The sequence below is a fragment of the Patagioenas fasciata genome, chromosome 7 (genome assembly GCF_037038585.1).
Source record: "Patagioenas fasciata isolate bPatFas1 chromosome 7, bPatFas1.hap1, whole genome shotgun sequence".
NCBI lineage: Eukaryota > Metazoa > Chordata > Aves > Columbiformes > Columbidae > Patagioenas > Patagioenas fasciata.
In genome coordinates, this window is record NC_092526.1 from 34082265 (window position 1) to 34091083 (window position 8819).

Sequence of the window (8819 nt, forward strand, 5' to 3'; positions counted from 1 at the left end):
GCTATTACAATTATGATACAGAGAATCTGTACTACAAGCAAAACACCATTTGGTGTTGATTAGCCTTAATTATAACAGTGCAATCAAAATACTGTTGCCACTGCCCTGAGCCACAGTGGAAGGTGTATTTGGGAGGCCTGTTTCACAGTCAGTTTTCCCCACCTGCCTGTTGCATCTCCTCTCTAAGTTACATTTCAAGCGGGATGCCTCAAGCCTTGGCCTCAATTTCTTTATTTCAGCTGTGGGAAAGAAAGACAAGGATCTTGTTGGTAAGTGTGACCTTACACCAAGCAAATCCTGCATCTTTCTCTTTGGAAAGAAGCATTTGGCTCACCAGTTTTCAAGCAGTTACTCTCCTAGTTTTTCAGCTTCCTCCTCCACTTTACTGTTAAATATCTCATGTTTAATTCAATTGTGACCTAAAAAAAGAAAACTAACTACTGTAATTGTTTTTTGTATTTCTTTCCCTGCTCCTGAGCCAGGAGGCAAAGCTTTATGAGCTGACATTTTTTCCCTCCTGCTGCCCTCATGCCCTGAAGTTTGCAATAAGCATTTGCCTCAGGATTTCGTGCACTCGGCCCACAAGAGGTGCTTGGTCTCTTACACTATGCACATGATGCTGTCCAGGTCTGCACACTGTGATTCCCAAGAAGAGCAAAGCCAAGAATCGCATCTCAGCTGCTGATAGGCAATCGGTTCCCATCAGCTTTCCAGCATGCATCCCCAGAGAGTGATTCAGGGCTTGAAAACTCGTGCCAAAAGCCAATGGCTCAAGACAGACAGGAAACAGAATGGTTTCTATTTAACAAGGAGAATACTCCTGAGACAGGCTGGGATGAGGAGGAGGAGGGAAGTGCCTTTCCAAGACTCCGCCGTGGAAAAGGAGGAACCCTTGGTGTTAACAGGGCTGCCTTTTGTCTCCTTCCCCCTTGACTTCTGCAGGTCCTTTAAATAGAGATGAACGTAAGCGACAGACAAAGGAGCTGATTTTGCTGCCCTCATATTTCAGTCTCCATCACCATAATCCCAAGGAAATCCAGATTAGCACCTTTTGAGCAATGTATAAGTTTATAACAGGACCCTTGAGATACGTTGCTTCTTCTGCCATAAAAGCAAATGTCAGTTTAAGAATAGTTAATTCTATTGACTAGAAGGCAGTAATAGCACTTATTTTTGTTCGCTGGCAACACCTAACCCTTTAAATGATATCAGATGGGTATGAGTCAACAACCTAGCCCTGAATAATGTGCTGCTCAGACTGCCTATAAATATATTTTACTTTTCCTCTTTCATATAAAGCTAGCTCCTACAACAGCTACTCACAGCCAAGGGGTCTGCTGGGGACAGACAGACATATGCCTGGAACAAGGGGGCACTGAAGTAGCTGCATTCCCTCTAATCTCTTCCTGCCAGAGGGGCCACTAAAAATACAGTAGCCACTGAGTTGCTTTTGCTCTCATTATGGCTGGGTGGTGCAGGAGCGGGGAACAGCAGCCAAATTCTTTATATCTTCCCAGTCTCGGCTGAAAAAAGCTCCAAAGCAGATGATAATTAAGCCCTTAATATTTCCAATAGATTTAAAATACAGCTATTTTTACCACACAGGCATGCAGAGCCAGGAACACACACTGCACACAGACAGGGAGCGGCAGCTCTGCTCTGCCTGCTTAGGCAGCTTCAGTCTTCACAGTGGTACATCTGGGAGATGGAGAACTTAAATGAAAGTTTGCTTTAGTGGAGTTTTCATTCAAGCTTTTTTTTTGCCAAGCCAGGTGATATTGAGAACACTGAACTATTTTAATCAGCTACAGGAAAAAGTTGTATCGCCTCTTTTTGAGGGGGCACAACAATTTCTGGTTGGAACTCAAGGAGCTGGTTCCAGGAGCAGTGAAACTGAAGTTCAGTCTTTCTCCAAGAACTGAGCCCAGTCAAACATGCTTAATGGCCCTCTGGGCTAGCAAGTGATGTAGCATCATACTCTGGGCTGTCTTTCCTCAAGCCAATGGAGAAGACAACCACAGGCAGCTAGGTCAGCCTGCGGTGGATTCTGGTGGGAGTGTAGACCACAGGTTGTAGATACTACACCCACTGAACTGGTGAATGTACCCTCGTACTTGATGCGACTTGAATTCTGTATATAACTCTGCAGCCTAATGACAGAGATTTCAGTTCCAGCATTGCTACTGGTGGGAATTTTAGCAGAAACCCATTTTCCTTAGGGCTAATGTCTCTCACAAGAAGTCCTGATACTTCAAGACAAAGTTTCCTTTAACTCGAGATCACATATCTGAAAAGTTCATCAACTGTCATTCAGATTATTTCTTTTATATCTTTTTTACACGATAAACAGAGGCAGGAACATTCAGGCAAATTTACAACAGCTCTCTCCTCCCACATTATGTGCTGAAATTAATAGAGAAGACTTAATGTTCATTTAGAGTCTCTTGATGGGATTTTCTTTCTTATCTTTAAAGAGACTTCTGGATGGTGATTGCTGAAATCTTGGCTGCATCTGTAGGACTTTACAAAACTCCTTTTGTTGCTCTAAACCTGACCCATGGAAATTGAGATCATTCACCACTGATTTCAAAAGAAGTGGAGTTCATAGGGTGTTTTGGAAAAATCCCATCTTACATCCCACAGCTGTTAGGGGTTTATGAAAATCTTGTCTGCCATTACAGGCTATACATAAGAGATGAGATGTTTCAAAAGATGTCCCGTGGAACCTGGGAACGACAAGGAAGAGGCTCAGATGTGGTAAGGTTAGAAACTGCCCATTCCTCATCATACATTAGAGAGTAATGAAGGTCTATCTTGCATCACAGTGCACAGCAGAAAATAGAAGCTGTCAGGGGATTAACATGACATTATTTTGCAACATGCAACATAAAAATTCTCATTAGGTGAGCCAGCAGAAATCAGTCTTTGTGTCAAATACTGTATGTACTGGGGCAGGGTGACCAGCTCAGCTGGGAGTCTAAGTTTGGTGACTGACTCATCTCTGTCTCAACCTGTTGAATGGGACCCAAAGGTTTTCCCGCTTGCTTCCACAGAAATAGATACACATATAACGACTTTGATTGGAAGGCGAATTTCCTTCTATTGCAGCTCAGACAAGGCCAGGTGGCACCACAGAATATTAATCAGTCACAATGTATAGTCTGTGGGATTTAAAGAGGCACAGACGTATTTCTTAACATTTATGCTTTTTTCCTGTCCACAGACCACATCTGAAAGGCACTTAAGATTTTCTCCATTAGCCAAAGATTTCAGCAAGTATCTGACAGCCTTGCACAATGGTGAATAGCAGCTCAGTGAAATCTAGCTCTCAGAGAGCTGTGCACGTGCCCGTACAATCAATTTGTGCATCCACAGGAGATCTGAGCCTTCCATGCAAGAAGCAGACTCATTGCTGCCTGGATATGCTGGGAAATCCCAGAGCAAACAGCAAACACCTTAGGAAGGGGAGGATCCATGTTGCTGGAGATCATCTGGTCCAGCACATAAGGGATTACACAAACAGCCAAGAAATCCCCAGGGAGCTGTGGCTGGCACAAAACTACTCACTATTATCAGCCCTAAGAACAGAGCTGAAATGAATGAGCACAGTCTGCTCATGCAATAATGTAATGTAACATAGTTCATGCAATAGCGGTGCTCTGAGACACTGTGGATGGCACATGTGCTCCCACCTGGGCCAGATTATCCCACTTTGCTACAGGATAGTCTCTGTCCTGCAATTTGCTGCTACATACTTATTGTCCTCCACACCTAGCCACTTTCCACTACAGTTTTGACACAAGGCACTGCATGTCCTGTAGTCATAAATTCAGAGACTAAGGCCAGAAGGAAGTGTCACGTTACCTCAACCAAACACTGGCTTTAATTAAATTATCCTTCATCATGCCTGTCTTTCACTCTTACACTGAAGTCCACAAGGGGTGAAGTATCTACAAACTGGTGAAAAGAGCTATACATAGTCCAAAGAGTCAAATGCGAAAGAAAGGTCAGTAGAAATGTCTTCTTGATGTACTCCAGGGCTAAATCTCCATCTGCCATAATATTATAAAAACACTATCGCTTTGGAAGCTGGTAATCACTGACTCTGAGATCCACAGACAACCACAGACCTAAACAAAGGCAAGGCAATGTGTCTTTCAAGTACCTCAGCAAAGGACAAATCCTACAAGAAGCAGCAGGATGCAGGCACGTATAAGAATGAAGACAGAGCTTTTAGCGCACAGAAATTGCTGAGGAGAGCTGGAGATTTCTGACAAGGAAAGTGTTTGTTTCTTTTGAGATCATAGCAACAGGACACCATGTACATGCTGTGTAACTAAATAATCATTTTTCCAAGGAATAACTCTCTCCAAATAATACAATTAATTTCTCCTCTTAATGGAAAAAAAAACCTTTACGAACCTGCCAGGCCAGAGGGACAACACTATCCTCATCCAGCACATCTTCTGTTTTTCCAAAACCATTTCCCAGCTTTAATTCCAAGGCAGTGAGTCCTCTCATTCAGATAGCTGAGTGGCCTGTTCACGAGATACATAAATCACAGATAAGCAGGTGACCTAGCCAGTTGTCGGACACAATGCAAACCCCATGGTTGTTTGCTTTCAGCCGCTTCCTCCAGACAATCCCCATGGCTGCTGTTGGGCACTGATCCACCAGCTCCTGACCCATTTTCAGTGCAGATACAAGCCATTTTCCCACAGCAGCTTTGCAGGTAGCAGTTAACTTTGCTCTGGTCTCCTTTACCTATTACAGTCCAGCAACCTCCTAAACCTGGATTAAGACTGGGAATTTCAAGAGGCTAGGAGCTCTGTTCCAGGTGTTGGCTGGCTTCAGTTCCAAGGATATGTCATAGGAAAGAGTCCCAGGTTACTTCCCATCTTGTAGTACAGAATGTATTTATTCTCTTTGACCACTTCTTCTCCCTGCAGAGCACAACTGAAGTTATTTATACCATGCTGTACCCTGTTTCCCCGAGAATAAGCCCTATCCCGAAAATAAGCCCTAGCATGATTTTCCAGGATTTTTGAGGATGCTTGAAATATAAGCCCTACTCCAAAAATAAGCCCTAGTTACAGTTCATTAAAAACGGCAATTTACATAGTGCCCAGGCAGCTATACGTGTGAAAAAGCAATACGTTTTGGAACAAAAATTAACATAAGACCCTGTCTTATTTTCAGGGAAACAGGGTAGCTGGATTGCAAGAAACTGAAGCACTTCAAACCTGTGTGCTACTTGAATAACACACAGAAAATGTGACCTTCTCCAACATTAGCATTTCAGCAGGAAAATAATTGCTCCATGCGAGTGGTTTGTCCTAGTAATTAGCTCTTTCACTGATTAGCAATTTCAGCACTGGCTCAGAAGAAACAAAAGCAAAGAATAACCATAGAACCAAAGATAAGTTGGTGTAAGCTGGCACCATTTTGTTGCTATCAGTCTTGATATTCAGTGAAGGGTTTGTGTGTGGAGGGAACACGAGGCGTCTGCGTGGGCAGATGGCAGAAAACTTCCCAACAGGAAGAACAAAGTCAAAGTCAACAATGGTCACACTCCAGTATATTTCTGTCTGCATTTCTTCTTTCTTTTCCAGTTTCTTTTGGCCTTGCAAGCCGGAAGAAATAAACGTTATAGCTATCACATTATTTTTTCACTGTATCATTTCAAGTAGTTTACTTCAAGGGCTTCTTTGGAAACACTCACAGAGGTGTAATTCCCATTACAAACTAAGCAGCTCTGACCCTGCTACGTAGAAAAACTCAAAGTCACACTAATCAGAAGCTTAATTGAACTCTTCTGCTCAGCCTGGAAATATACATTCTTGTAGGTATATCTGTGAAATCTCAAAAATTTTAAGGCAGAGACATAGTAAAAAAGCATGTTAGAACCTGGATTGAAAATTGCTGTAGAGTGGGACAGTGTAAGGGGGAAATATAATATATACCAACATTGAGCTTCATCTTTCTCAGCCATCCACTCACAGTCACTGCTGTAGACATGATGCTGGGCAAGATGGACCCTTGGGCCCATCTAATACAGCTCTTCTTATCAGGGTGGGTATCATCACATCTGCAAGTAACAGTATTATAACAGACTAAGAAGAACAGTTAGAACATCATTGATAATTTTATAGGAGACAAAGACCGGGTAAAGACAGAAACTTTGTATTTCATTTTACAAACATTCCCACTTGGTAATTAAGGAACTGATGCCAATGATGTCAAGCATGAGTGATGTGTTGCAAACTCGGGGACATGCACGAAGTTTACTTTCTTTCTTTGCTCCATGATACTTAAGAAAAGGACATGCCACGATGTTGGTTTAAGTGCACACTGGACAGACATTGCTCTCTAGTTGATATGTTTGACACCTGTGATGGTTGTGAATCAATTGTAGAAGTAGCAATTAGGCACTGAAAGTGCATACTCTTAACATGCACAATTTAACATCCTCAAAGCGATGTAATCTTAGCAACGCTCTTAAATTCAACAATATCAGTTTGATTCTTACCTCATCTTCCATACAAATCCAATAAATACATAATTTAATGGAGTAAGCCCAGATGATTATATTAAAAAGAGACTTCAAAAAGTTTTTGATTGAGGTTTCCATACTGTATCCAGATGCTTTCAAGACTTCATAAACATGACAAAACTGTGTATCCAGCCTCAGCTCTGAACACCCTCTTCTTAACAAAATAAAAACTTTGAGGAAAGCAACTTCTTAAAGAAAATCTCGAATGCTCTTGGAATATAAACAGTGGCACTTTTTTCTGTTTTAAGTTTCAGAACTTCAGGTTCTGAAAAATCAGAATAGACATTTCTCAGTAGATATAAAAGCATTTTTCTAACTAAGCATACTGATAAGAATGTGTTCAGAAAAGCCAGAAACATTAAGAAGGACTTTTTAATGTCTGCACTTGCTTTGGGAAGCTAATTTCTTTGAACCCATTTATTCATAAACACAGCAACTTGCCACAGACTCTCTATCTTCATTCTTGTATTCAAACAATTTTGAAACAATCATGTGTCATGTTCTTCAATGTGTCCTTTACTATTTAGGTACAATCAGAGAAAAAAAAATGACACTTTGGAGCGTACAAAAATAATTGCAGCAAGCACGAGCATTACAGGAGCAGATAGACCACATTGCTATTCAAGATAAATTATTTTGAAAAGGGAAGGTGGAGTTCAGTTGTAAAGAACTTAAGAAGTCTAAGATGAAAACTGCATCTCTAGGTGGGAATACGCTCATTCAGGAACTCATCCTTTAACTCTCATCCACAGTATGATACCAGCAGGATGGTCAAACTTACGCCTGACTTTAAACACAAATGGTGTCACTGGGACCAAGGCCTCCTCTCTGTCCTGCCTAAATGTCTTGTTAAACTCAAAGGAAAGCTTCACGATGAAGACTTCTCCTGTCACCTCTGCTCAGAGAAAGTGAGTCTGCCCCAGCCCTTTACATCATCCGTGTTCAGCTTCTTCACCACGCTTCGGCTGTGGCCACGTGAAAGCTCAGCGTTAACATTGGGCAATATCTAGTGGCTGCAGACGCCCTTTTTTTTTTTTTGTTTAGGAACCAGCCCTGTTATTTGATCTGCTCTTATTCAGCATTCCCATTGCCTGTGCTAGACCAGGGAAGGAGTGTGTTAGCTCTTCCTGCAGCGTTACTCAGAGGGTCGTTGGTGTCTGAGTCATGGCTGGTTTGGGACTACGGTCTGCGTGTGATTAGTCACTGGAATTTGGTGGGAGGTTATATTTAATAGCACCCTTCACTTCAGAGAAACAGGGAGCCAGAGAATTTTTAAGGACCACAGATGCATTATAAACTCTTTCCACAACCGCAGAAACGTAGCCAGCAAGAAAACAGCCAAATTAGCAAAAGAGCATATATGTAGGCAGGAGGGCCGTACTGTCCTACCCTTATTCAGTAACACGAGCAGAGCTTTAGCCAAGCATCACATCTCCTGGCCAGCATCTACAGCAGCACTGCTGCCCTCTTGCTGTGGGACCACTTACAAGAGGCTCTGCGAGCACTGGACATCCTCACTGCCTTTGGTACCACACATAACAGGATGAGACACGATTAGATCAGCACCTGAATGCATGTAGAATATGTTGCGATTCAGATAAAGCGCTCGCTGTTCCGTCTTCAAAATGCAATATAAACATACAGACTTCTACCTCAGTGCCTTGGTGAATTAAATTAAAAGGCAAAGAAAGCAAGAAGAAGTGAAGAGCGTGCTGTCAGGATAGCATCAGGACTAAACAATAAAACAGAAAAAAAACCTAAAAAATTCCTAACTGTTAAAGTGTGTATCAGTAGGAAGGAATAAAAGTCACACACATAAATAGGCTCTACTTGCTCTTCCAGCACAGCTGAGAGCTGAAGCACCTTTGCTTCCCTTTCTCCCTGACCACCAGCAAACAGTTTTGCTAGAAAAACAAGGGTCTTGCAGTGAGCTCAGCTAGTGACAATTCTCTGCTTTCCTCTAGTGCTGTCACCAGCTTCCCCCAAGTCATTCCAAGCTAAACAGATGAGGATTATTGTCTGTTCACAATCCAGCTTTCCCATCTGAAAGAAAAGGAGAACTGTTACAACTCTTTGTTCCACAGGGGCCACTGAAGACGTAGCTATTAATTCTTGGAGACGCTCAGATGTAAAACAGAGATTGGCGCTCAGCCAAGAGTTACCGCAGTCAAAGGAAGATTTCAGTGGAGCTCAGGGAACCCAGTGCTTTCAGACCTAAACACAAGAAAAAGAGATTGGCACTAGCAGTGACACATCATAGGGGCTT